At 31.5% G+C, this 13,311-nt stretch overlaps 1 protein-coding gene across 1 annotated transcript in view; it reads right to left on the reverse strand.

Moving 5' to 3' along the window:
• Rsh (radish) overlaps window positions 1-3,941 on the reverse strand; it is a 324,789-nt gene extending 320,848 nt beyond the window's left edge. Inside the window, exon 1 of the mRNA XM_064055372.1 lies at window positions 3,907-3,941. The gene's annotated coding sequence lies outside the window, so the exon portion shown is untranslated. The remainder of the gene's footprint in view (window positions 1-3,906) is intronic.
• Between the last annotated feature and the right edge of the window lie 9,370 nt (window positions 3,942-13,311).

Raw genomic sequence — 13,311 nt, forward strand, 5'->3', positions numbered from 1 at the left:
CACCTGACGGCAACAGAAAATTGCCGGCAGATAACCGTTTAAAAGCTGTTAGCGCTCAAAGACCTCGCGTTCAAATTTGTTCGGATTTTTCTAAACAAACTTCTACCAATCGATACCAGATTTAATCTTCGACGTGTTAATTAAATATTTATATATTTAATACGTCGACTTAAATTAGGCTTGCCGCACTCACCAACATGTAATTTAATTTTGTGATTCCCATAACACTATCCATTAACAAGGGCACAAAAGCGAAGACGTCACCAAACTTAATTCAATGTAAATACAATTATCATATCCCTTAACCATTACCAACAAACACGACATAGCTGATTTAGTGAAATAAGTGGAAATTCAAAGGGGAATCCCTGAAAAATACATCTGAAAAGAACGGTAATTCGATACAAAGATGAAAGCTTTCCTTGGAAAATGTCGAATAAAGAAAATGAAATTATATACAAAAAGTATAACACGGAGAATGCATAACAAGTAGATAATAATCGAAATGGAAATTTAGACCTAAAAGGCTGAAAATAAAAATCATTAATAAAAGCGTTCAGACTTTCAACCAGAGAGGCGATATTAATATAGTCGCACATGAGGTGGCACAGATATAACTCGCTTTTCTGACATAAAGTTTTAACTATGTATTTCAAATGTAGATGTATACTGAAACATATGATTTAATTTTCAACATACCACTCCGACTTTCGATAGTCATTGAATTAAAAAATTAAGTTTTCCAACTGACTAACAGAATGAATTATGGGTTCATAGCAGGTTCGTTAAAAAGTGATATGCGCTTAATTGGGAAAAAACGCTTTAAAAAAATTATCCCTTGTGAAGCGACTAGAAGCGATCGATAGACCTTCTAAATTAACCCACTAGTTGAAATTTAGTCTAAAAATACACCTTCCCTTGCAAAATTGAGTTTATCTCGTATTATTGATTTACTACGGTTTAACATTTTCAAATTCGCGGAACACAGACATGGTCATTATTAAAATATGAAATATAAAATCGAAAAGGGGCATTCAAATGCTGACAAAATTGGTAGTTATTAAATTCCAATAATTCTATAGCGCGTTATTACATTTAATGCAGTTTTTAAAACTGAGCAACGTATTTGAACTGCTCGGGGGCAATGAATCCAGCTACCATTTAGGGACGAATTTAAAACAATTTTTATTTTATCACTAATTACAAATTATAACAATGGATGTTTCACTTTTGATATGCAGGATGTTTCATTATACTTGATTCATCAATAAAACGAAATTATTATTGTCATTGTTTGCATGTTAACTTCTGTTTTGCTTTACCATTAACATTCAAAGTTTTATCCTAATATTTCCTGATTTCATATTTTGAATCTTTAACTTCGCCCTCTGTATTTTCACAGAAAAAAATGGGCTTATACAGAATGTAGATGGAAAAAAGATCCAATGTTATGGATCTATTTCAACAAGGCGGCAAAAATGAAAAATTACTTAGATTCATGGCACACCACAATTTGTCCATATTTACTGCAAATTATATATATTTTCTTTGTCTGTTTCAATAGCACACTCTAATAAGCGAATTATGTAAAGAATACATGGGAAACCCTTTAGTTAATACTTTTTATTAATTCTGTCATCATCTTTATAATGTTCCGAATCAATGTAAATTTCTAAAGTTAGCTACACATACTCTGGCTATACCTGTTGTACCTGTGTACCTCAGCGTGTGTGACGTCATCAGTATTTGAAGGGATAAAAAAAGCAAGTAAACATAAAACTAAACAAAGGATAAAATTTAATCTGTTTTATGAGAGAAAATACCCAACATTGCAAATTTATCTCTATAAATAATAAACAAAAGATGAACGTAAAATACAGTGAAATTCGAAAATGGCTACAAATTAATGATAACATAACATCAACACAAACATAAAAAACCAGTTACGTAGACAGAACTTTGTGAAAATTTAATGTAATAATACATATTAAACATAGGTTATGAATTTACTCTCGCCCTAATTTTATTGATTCAAGCGAAAATTTTTGTTATTCCAGTTTCAGTCGAAATTTTCATTTGAGTGGCAATACATCACGTAATGAAAATCTATAGCAACCGTTAATTTAATATGTAATAACCTACACCGCAGTTTCCGTCCAAATTCGAGAACAAATCCAAGCCTTTAATTAAACCAAAATTTAAGGGCGTCGCTTCAGAATGCACAAATTACCAATGTAACTCGAATATGGCTTTATCGGAGAGATGAAAATATTAGTGCTTCAAACAGGCGGTACAACAAAACTTCAAACCAGAACAAAGAAATAAATAATTTATCCGAATGGTGGCACGGTTGAGTGAACGAAGTAAAAAGCTCTTGTTAACTAGACAGAACAAAAAGCAACAAAACCGCCAATATTACTTCTCATCCACTAGACAAATACGAAGCTTACACAAATTAATGGAAGGAATTTTTCACTACAAATTTCCGTCGAAAGCAGAGGATTTTAATCACTCGCAAAAAACAGCAGAATTCGGATGCTGAAACGCACAAAGTTTACCTGTGAAGGTGAAGTTTCCGTTTTCTTTTCTTTTATGTGTTCGTGATTGCCAGAATGTATCACAAAGATTTTTTTTTATTTTTAGGACTTGATTTTTGTTTCATCATTTATACAAAATATTTCGGGTAGTAAATCGAAACTACAAACGTCAAGGAAAAACAAATCCTTCTAATAAGTTTACACAACAATAATAATCCACAAAGTGTAACTTTATACAGGTATTGTTCATAATATTATAGCTAACAATACATTATGTTTTCGTATATCCAAATTACATCTTGTTACTTGTTACTCAGTTACCCCGGGCTAGAACCGGATGAAGATAAATGAAGTATCGATGTCTATCACAAGTTTATATCTAAAATTAATTAAGCATGGAAAAACTTCTTATAATTAATTTATTAAAACTTGTAAGCACTGTGCTCTTTTGGGGTGTGAGAACAATATGATCCTGCAATATTTACACAGAAAGACAGAAATAATGTGACATAAGTATAAATGACTGAAGCAAATTTTTGGGTTGGTAATTCTGAATTATTGGCAGTAATGTTGGTATGTCATTTCATAGTTGTCAAGTTGACATCATGTGTACCATCATAAAATTTTAAATATGTTGCCAACCTGACAAAAAATCACAAACATTAATAGTTACTCGGTACTAGCATCATTTTTTTTTTATATTTATTATATAATTAGTATTATCTGAACCCAGAACCCAGAATAGAAATAATTATATAAGTTTAATCATGTTTTCAATTTCAAGAAAACGCGACCCATAAACAAAAAATCGTAGGGAACATTTTATAATTTCATCTAGATCATAAATAATGATAACAATTTATATAAGAATCTTGTTTGTTTCATAATCATACATATTTTAGTACTAAAAGTCACTCCCCCTACACAACTGCGTAATATGTCAGAAGCATGCGTAGACCAACGGTTCTGGTTGTCACAACCTACTTTTGACGTTTCTGTAAGAAATATTGAAACTACTGTAAGACTTTTAGGCTTACAAGAAAACGTTACACATGAGAGATGCTTTCAAACGTATATGCTTACCAGCACTCGGTAAGCCTCGTGTAGAAACCTTACACTCATCCGTAAAGCACCATTTCCCGCACTTTTTCTAAAAAGTGTTGCAAAATTTACAATAAAATTCCGTTCACTCAAATTAAAGCCCGCTCCCTCATGAGAAAACTTTTTACCGAATAAAAGTAATTTTCCTTTTCATCTCATTAAAACCTCTAGGAAAATTTCTAAGAAAATCTGGGACGCACCTTTCAGGCCACCCACATCCGATACAACTGAGTTAATAAAAGCAACATCTAAAATGGGAATTACGTACCTTGAAGCGTGGGCGTCGAGACCGCGTGGCTCCCGGAATCGCAGCAAAAGCACACTACCCTTGCCGGAGACGCGCCGTCTGGGGCGGCTAAATCGGCCGCCGACAACCGACGATCGCCGCTACACAGCCACCTGTAGAAATCTCGTGCCGCCGCCAACAATAAAAAAATTCCTATCAGCTACGCGATCTGTTTACGACGACGTTAACGCAACGACGTGTTTTTCTGAGAGTCTAGACGTATGATCCGGGGGCCTTACAAGACACTTGAAAGTAGAAATGATTTTTGTTTCGGGGGCGAGACGGGGAGACGGGCATTCCGCGAATTCTCGGAAAATGTTGCCGACAAGATTTTGGGTTTAGGTGGAATTTTGTGAATAGTGGGTACAAGATAAATTCATAGTATACTGCGCCAAGAAATTAACGCAAAGCTTGATTTTCCTAAAACGAAGCTTTAATAAATTCATGTTTATGATAAGTTTTGTTGGATAGAATAAAAGTGTTAGCTTAGCACTAGTGCCACCCTTCTCTGTTTTTTTTATGACCATGTACAAGTGTTGGGTTCTGTAAAAATTTAAATGTTAAACCATGATTCATGTATATTGCTTGCTAAATCGTCCTGTTGGAATGCAAGGAATGGAAATTTCAGAAACAGCCAGAACGGTGATCATAAATTATAAATATGATAAAACTTGCCGTTATATAATCTTTTACATATTCCTCGAACAATTTTCAGAAGACTAATAACCACTTGTTCCTTTCTTCAATTTGAAAACTTGGTGGTTAAAAAGGTTTATAAAATATAAAAATCGCATTTGTCCTAAGAGAAGCTGGTTTTTTCTGGACCGGATACAATCAGTTTCAGCTTTCGATAAACCGACGCATGTTACGTGAACTGGTTTCCTGCAAATGTCATATGTAACCGAATCTAAGTTTATATACCGAGTGACTATTAATGTTTGTGATTTTTTTGTCAGGTTGGCAACCTATTTAAAATTTTAACTATGTATTACCGAAATTTTAACATTGCTACCAATAATTCAATTACCAATCCAAAAATTCTTAATTGTTGAAATTAAGAAATACAAATCCAGCTAAATTTGAAAAATATAAGATTTTATAGTGGCTTACAGATTACAGATAAGTATATATTTTGAAAATTTTTCTACTTGAAATTTATAAAATCTGAGCTATATTTCAACTTGTTTTGACAATTCTGAAAATCTTGACCCACTTGCGATATACACGGCTTATTTTACAAAATTTATAGGATTGGGTATTTTTTCCACGTTCTGATGTTTATAGCTTTAAGCAATAGACCTTTTTCCCAACTAGTAAGATAGACACCGATTCAGTAGTATCAATCAAGTGAAAAAAAATGTAATATTTATCCGCATTCAAATTTAAATTGGTAACAATGAATCTTTTAAATCAAGCACCACATTCGATTGGTGGATTTCGTGGCATTAAATTTAAAATGTAGAAGAACTGAGTTTTATTTTTCCCAGATTCTCCATTTCAAAATATGATTCAGTTAACAATCATCATTGGTTAACATTTAACATTCACTTTTTTCATAGTTTTTACTTCCCGAGCGTAAGCAAAGGAAGTATTATAATCGAGTCCGTCGGCCGACTCTCTACTTTTACGTTTTCTCGATCTTTCATGACCCCTAGAAGACGAAGAAATAGGTCTCCCATTTCCGTCTGTCCGTCCGTCTGTCCGTCCGTCTGTCCGTCCGTCCGTCTGTCCGTCTGTTGTCCCGGATTTTTATTAAACAGATAATCTCCGAAAGTACTCGACCGATTGTTGTGAAATTTTGTACTTATATTAAGAATATCATGTAGATGGTAAAACGCTAACCAAAATTTGTCTAATCATCCCCACCACTAATGCGATGACGCCACTTCAAAATTGTACATAGTAAATGGGTTTTCAATTGTATAAAATAACATAGTCCTACACATGTAGTTTACAACTCTGAATCGACTTTTCACCCGAAACGTCCAGATTTTTGGAAAAAAAATCAAAATTATAAAACAACATTTTGAAATTTAATTTTTAATCTGCTAACCCGAATGCTTTGAAATGTTGCAGATGTTTTAAGGCTATAAAGAGCATCATAAATCTTTAGTCAAAATATATTTGCTTATCCCCTCCAAAAACTTGATGACGTCAGCTCGAAAGTTTGCCGAATAAATCATATCTAAAATGTACAAAATATGATGAGCCTGTACTTGTCATTTATCACTCCATTCATATTTTTTGGATTTGCATATACAGAGTGACTCAAAAAAATTAATGAATGCGTAAATATATTTTATTGATTTAATCAGGAACTACAAAACGGAATGCTCTGACATCTTGCAGATGTTTTAAGGTTATAAAGAGCATAATAAATGTTTAGTCAAAATATATTTGCTTATCCCCTCCAAAAACTTGATGACGTCAGCTCGAAAATTTGCCGAATAAATCATATCTAAAATGTACAAAATATGATCAGTCTGTACTTGTGATCTATCACTCATTCATATTTTTTGGATTTGCATATACAGGGTGATTCAAGAAAATAAATGAAAGCGTAAATTTATTTTACTGATTTACTCAGGAACTACAAAACCGAATGCTTCGAAATCTTGAAGATATTTTAAAATTATCATAAGCATGGTAAATTTTTGATCAAAACGTATTTGGTCGTCCCCCCTAAAAAATTTATGACGTCACCACAAAATTTTGCTGAATAAATCCTATCTAAAATGTACAAAATATGGTGAGTCTCTTCTTGTGATTTATCATTCCATTCAAATTTTTTCGATTTGCATATACAGGGTGACTCAAAAAAATTAATGAATGCGTAAATTTATTTTATTGATTTAATCAGGAACTACAAAACCGAATGCTTTGAAATCTTGCAGATGTTTTACGGTTATAAAGAGCATAATAAATTTTTAGTCAAAATATATTTGGTTATCTTCTACAAAAAACTGATGACGTCAGCTCAAAAGTTTGCCGAATAAATCGTATCTAAAATGTACAAAATATGATGAGTCTGTACTTGTGATTTATCATTCCATTCATATTTTTGGATTTGCATATGCAGGGTGACTCAAAAAAATTAATGAAGGCGTGAATTTATTTTATCGATTTAATCGGGAATTACAAAACCGAATGCTTTGAAATCTTGGGAATATTTTAAAGTTATTATAAGTATGGTAAACTTTTGTTCAAAATGTATTTGTTCATCCCTCCTAAAAAAATTGATGACGTCACCCTTAAATTTTGCTGAATAAATCCTATCTAAAATGCAAAAAATATGATGAGTTTGTACTTGTGATTTATCATTCCATTCATATTTTTTAGATTTTCTTAAGAGGTGGTTCAAAAAAATTAATGAAGTCAATTTATTTTATTGATTAAATTAAAGGCAACACTTATTATTAGTATTACACCCCAAGCAACCCAATTTGGTAGACACAAAATTTGTTAAAGGAAAAACTCGGTTGAAACATAAGGGTAGCACGCTTATTTACATCGACTTTAACATTACAGACCTGCATTTGTTTTATGCGCTCACTTGGTTCCGCGAATGTGAAATAGACATGTTTATAATCAACCAATTGTGAATTTCACCGTCAAGAATTAAAATAAAACCCAATGTTTTATATAATAAGCGGAAGTCGAAGCAATAAAACCGATGGTCGTTTTGTTTACAGTTTCTCTGTTTGACTCTCACGTATGCTGTTACGCCTGTCATCTTAAATTAAGAATGTTTTCTCGATCTTTCATGACCCCTAGAAGACGAAGAAATAGGTCTCCCATTTCCGTCTGTCCGTCCGTCTGTCCGTCCGTCTGTCCGTCCGTCCGTCTGTCCGTCTGTTGTCCCGGATTTTTATTAAACAGATAATCTCCGAAAGTACTCGACCGATTGTTGTGAAATTTTGTACTTATATTAAGAATATCATGTAGATGGTAAAACGCTAACCAAAATTTGTCTAATCATCCCCACCACTAATGCGATGACGCCACTTCAAAATTGTACATAGTAAATGGGTTTTCAATTGTATAAAATAACATAGTCCTACACATGTAGTTTACAACTCTGAATCGACTTTTCACCCGAAACGTCCAGATTTTTGGAAAAAAAATCAAAATTATAAAACAACATTTTGAAATTTAATTTTTAATCTGCTAACCCGAATGCTTTGAAATGTTGCAGATGTTTTAAGGCTATAAAGAGCATCATAAATCTTTAGTCAAAATATATTTGCTTATCCCCTCCAAAAACTTGATGACGTCAGCTCGAAAGTTTGCCGAATAAATCATATCTAAAATGTACAAAATATGATGAGCCTGTACTTGTCATTTATCACTCCATTCATATTTTTTGGATTTGCATATACAGAGTGACTCAAAAAAATTAATGAATGCGTAAATATATTTTATTGATTTAATCAGGAACTACAAAACGGAATGCTCTGACATCTTGCAGATGTTTTAAGGTTATAAAGAGCATAATAAATGTTTAGTCAAAATATATTTGCTTATCCCCTCCAAAAACTTGATGACGTCAGCTCGAAAATTTGCCGAATAAATCATATCTAAAATGTACAAAATATGATCAGTCTGTACTTGTGATCTATCACTCATTCATATTTTTTGGATTTGCATATACAGGGTGATTCAAGAAAATAAATGAAAGCGTAAATTTATTTTACTGATTTACTCAGGAACTACAAAACCGAATGCTTCGAAATCTTGAAGATATTTTAAAATTATCATAAGCATGGTAAATTTTTGATCAAAACGTATTTGGTCGTCCCCCCTAAAAAATTTATGACGTCACCACAAAATTTTGCTGAATAAATCCTATCTAAAATGTACAAAATATGGTGAGTCTCTTCTTGTGATTTATCATTCCATTCAAATTTTTTCGATTTGCATATACAGGGTGACTCAAAAAAATTAATGAATGCGTAAATTTATTTTATTGATTTAATCAGGAACTACAAAACCGAATGCTTTGAAATCTTGCAGATGTTTTACGGTTATAAAGAGCATAATAAATTTTTAGTCAAAATATATTTGGTTATCTTCTACAAAAAACTGATGACGTCAGCTCAAAAGTTTGCCGAATAAATCGTATCTAAAATGTACAAAATATGATGAGTCTGTACTTGTGATTTATCATTCCATTCATATTTTTGGATTTGCATATGCAGGGTGACTCAAAAAAATTAATGAAGGCGTGAATTTATTTTATCGATTTAATCGGGAATTACAAAACCGAATGCTTTGAAATCTTGGGAATATTTTAAAGTTATTATAAGTATGGTAAACTTTTGTTCAAAATGTATTTGTTCATCCCTCCTAAAAAAATTGATGACGTCACCCTTAAATTTTGCTGAATAAATCCTATCTAAAATGCAAAAAATATGATGAGTTTGTACTTGTGATTTATCATTCCATTCATATTTTTTAGATTTTCTTAAGAGGTGGTTCAAAAAAATTAATGAAGTCAATTTATTTTATTGATTAAATTAAAGGCAACACTTATTATTAGTATTACACCCCAAGCAACCCAATTTGGTAGACACAAAATTTGTTAAAGGAAAAACTCGGTTGAAACATAAGGGTAGCACGCTTATTTACATCGACTTTAACATTACAGACCTGCATTTGTTTTATGCGCTCACTTGGTTCCGCGAATGTGAAATAGACATGTTTATAATCAACCAATTGTGAATTTCACCGTCAAGAATTAAAATAAAACCCAATGTTTTATATAATAAGCGGAAGTCGAAGCAATAAAACCGATGGTCGTTTTGTTTACAGTTTCTCTGTTTGACTCTCACGTATGCTGTTACGCCTGTCATCTTAAATTAAGAATGTTTATACATACACGATTTTCAGTTGCCTCTGATACGTATACGTGAGTAAATTGTTTCGTTATTTTATTGATTATTACAAATCAATATTCAAAACGACCCAATTCATTTTCCCGAAAATTTGAGAATATAATAATTTTATTCTTAGTATTACACTACATCTATCCCAACTGATATACGTGTCCTTGCAAAAATGTTGATGACGTCATCGCAATTTTTTTTTAAATTCCCACTACAAAAATGTAATGAGAAAAAAAACACAATAGGCATGCAGTCGTCAAGTTTCCGACAGCGAGGGAAGTACTGTCTAAACTCTTTAGACCAATTTTTTGATTATGTGTTAAATGTTTTTCAATCTGTATTTATGTTAAAAATTAAATACTACCACAAATTTAAGTACAATGTCTGCAATTTAGACAATACTTTGGACAGGGGCGGATACAGGATTTCGTTTAGGGGAGGGGGTCAATTTTTGTGCGATTTTACCTATCTCCCAGAAATTCGTTCTAAACAAACAATTTATAACATTTTAGCTAGTATACTCTTTTTCACATAACATGGGTGACATTTGGTTGTTTTCGTTACACGTATAGTGTACAGTAGAACCTCGATAATCCTCATTAATTGGGAAAAAGGTGTTTTCGGATTAACGATTTGTTCGGATCAGCGATTTTCCCAAAAATCTGAAAGGGAATTGAATAACAACTTCATACACAATTGAAAACAAACTGCAAGAAATAAACCTTAATTTTATTAAACAAAATTAAAGAATTGTTAAGCAATAATGGATAATAGATACATTCTAAAAAAAATACTACTCCGTGACCATAAACATGCTATATTTTTGGAATCAGCACGTCGGGATATACATATATCCCTGAATGTTTTCAGAAGTTTTAAGAAACTTTTTCAAAAATGAAATTTTCCTCATGCAAATTTCGACCCATTTTCGACGATTTTCGAAATTTTACTAAATACTTTTTCTTGTAGATTTCGGGCTTCATTTCTTCGATAACTTCAACCTTTTTTCCAGAATTAGTTAATTAATTCAGTGCATTGATATATCGCAATTTTTAAAAATTTCAAAATATTCCATACAACATATGCAGAAAGATCTGGCGTCATTTTTGCAAGTAGGTGCGTGGTTCCAAATTCAGTTCGGATTAAAGAAGCATCGACTTTAAATAGCCTCTGTTCGGATTACTGGATGTTCGGATAATCGTGAATTCGGATTATAGAGGTTGTACTGTGTTTACAAAATGAAATGCGATTTCAAAATTTTGAAATTGGTCAAATTAAAGTACCTCGGTCGTGTGTGAGGGAGGGGGCATTGCACCCATAATTTGATTCATTTTACTAAATAAATTTTTCAATAACTTCTTCTTTACTATTTATTGTTAACTAAACAACAAAACTCATCGTTATAGATAGACAGTACCAAATTAATCTAAATTATTGTTTAAATTTTAGTCAGTGAAATTACAATAATCATAGAACTATTAAAAAAAATAACTGAAATATATAATAAGTATTAATTAATATAAAAAATATAATTTATTGTGAATGATAAAAGTTAACTCTGTATCACATCTGAGCACGATTAAACTTGATTTTCCCATATTTAAAATTTTATTTAAAATTCATTGTTGCCAACTTAAATTTGAGTACTGACACATATTGCAATTTTTTTCACTTGATCGTGAAGAAGGTCTATTCGTTCTTAACCTTCAAAAATGTAACTTTTAACAATTCCTATAATTTTTCCACCCTAGAGGCTCGAAAATACCAAGCAAACCTTCATATTTTAGCTAAAAATGATCTTTTTTGAGATTTATGAGTTCCGAGCTATATTTCGACTTGTTTTGAGCATTCAGAACATCTTGACACATAATTATCTGATCTAGATGGTACATAACACAGATTAACATTCGTATTTCTGTAAGTTATCGGTTTATTTATTTAAGGTATTAGTATTATTTTTAACACAATTTTTGAAGTAAGGAAAATAAATGTCTCAGATAACTTAAGTATTTTAACCTGTTTTTTAAAACTCTAAACATGCTAAAAAACTGATTTCTTATTAAGTTTAAGTTTAACCCGCAGCAATACATTTTATTTAGGGGACTTCCCAGCAGTGTTGTTCGTTAACCGCCCTTAATTTTCGAAGAACTAGTAGATACATGATCTTTTATGAAAGTTTTATTGTAAACATTTTTTTTCAGTTTCCGTGTTTTTTTTTATTATTAGTGCCATCACATTTTAAAATATATGGTATTTCAAATTTTATTTTTGTTTCTTAAGAGAACTAAATAGACACTGAAGATTCTAACAACACCATCTTTATAGCGTTAATGTCTTCAATATTTCTTCAGTTATAGTAAACCAAAATATTTAATATTAGAACTTGTAAGCTGGTTACACTGTAAGAAAAGTGTAATTTTACCGTACGTAAGGTAATAATTATTCATAATAAAGACGTGATTTTACCTTCATTTTTAAGTAAAATCAAATTTCACCTTAAAATTATGGTAAAATCATTTCTTTAATATGGGTAACTATTACAATTACGTGTGGTAAAATTATATTTTTTACAGTGTAGTAGTAATTTGTAGATTACACTTTGAAATTATTGTTGAAAAAAGGAGCTGGTTGTCAACAATTTTTGCATTTGATCTATGAATTTTTAAAATCGATAATTTATTATTTTCTTTCTGGGCTGGCCTTCCAATAATTTTTAATCGTCTCCCTTATTTAGGATTTCTTTCCCGAGTTCTAGGGATATCTAAAATGATTAACTTTTGACGTAATAAAACAACCAGAATAGCGTCAAAAGCAACTATATCCGCCATCTTGATAACGTCACAAAGAACCATAAAAGAAATAATGACTCATTATCACCCCATTACTTCATACCGTTGTTTCAAAAAATCTCGGGCAAATGAAATGGACATGAAAGTCATATTCCCATTGCTTTTCATTGACCTATAAAAACCTGATTTGCTCATCTTGCCCGAATTTTTTTGGAAATGACTGTACTACTACATTTTCCAAAAAAATTCACTGTCTTACATACTTAGTTAACAACCAAAGATTACTAGTTAAATTTACTACTTAAATTGGATTCATTATATAAAAGAAAAATCAAATCACAGATTGGTTCCCGATTTAAAATCCTTATTAATTCTCAATAGGTAAAAACAATATGAAAATTTGTTTTTAAAATAATGATGTTGCAACACCAACGCGTTCCTTGATCCTTGTCAAATCAGTTAACTGTCAATCAAATAAAGGGTCAAACGGGTCAAATACCTAGACGCAATACCAACATCATTATTTTAAAAACTAGAGGAGTTCTTTTTTTCGATCATATCCATACGGTACTATAAAAAAAAACTCGGAAATCTCTATATTACATTAACAATAATACGACATCATCGGAAAAAATCCCTCTAGTGGACCATGAAATTTATTTTTAAAATAATGGTATTGGAAAAAAATATTGGTGTTGCCAACATCATTATTA

This window comes from Zophobas morio, unplaced genomic scaffold (assembly GCF_036711695.1).
Source record: "Zophobas morio isolate AGI-343-1 ecotype UQ-CSIRO unplaced genomic scaffold, CSIRO_AGI_Zmor_V1 ptg000002l, whole genome shotgun sequence".
Taxonomy (NCBI): Eukaryota; Metazoa; Arthropoda; class Insecta; order Coleoptera; family Tenebrionidae; genus Zophobas; species Zophobas morio.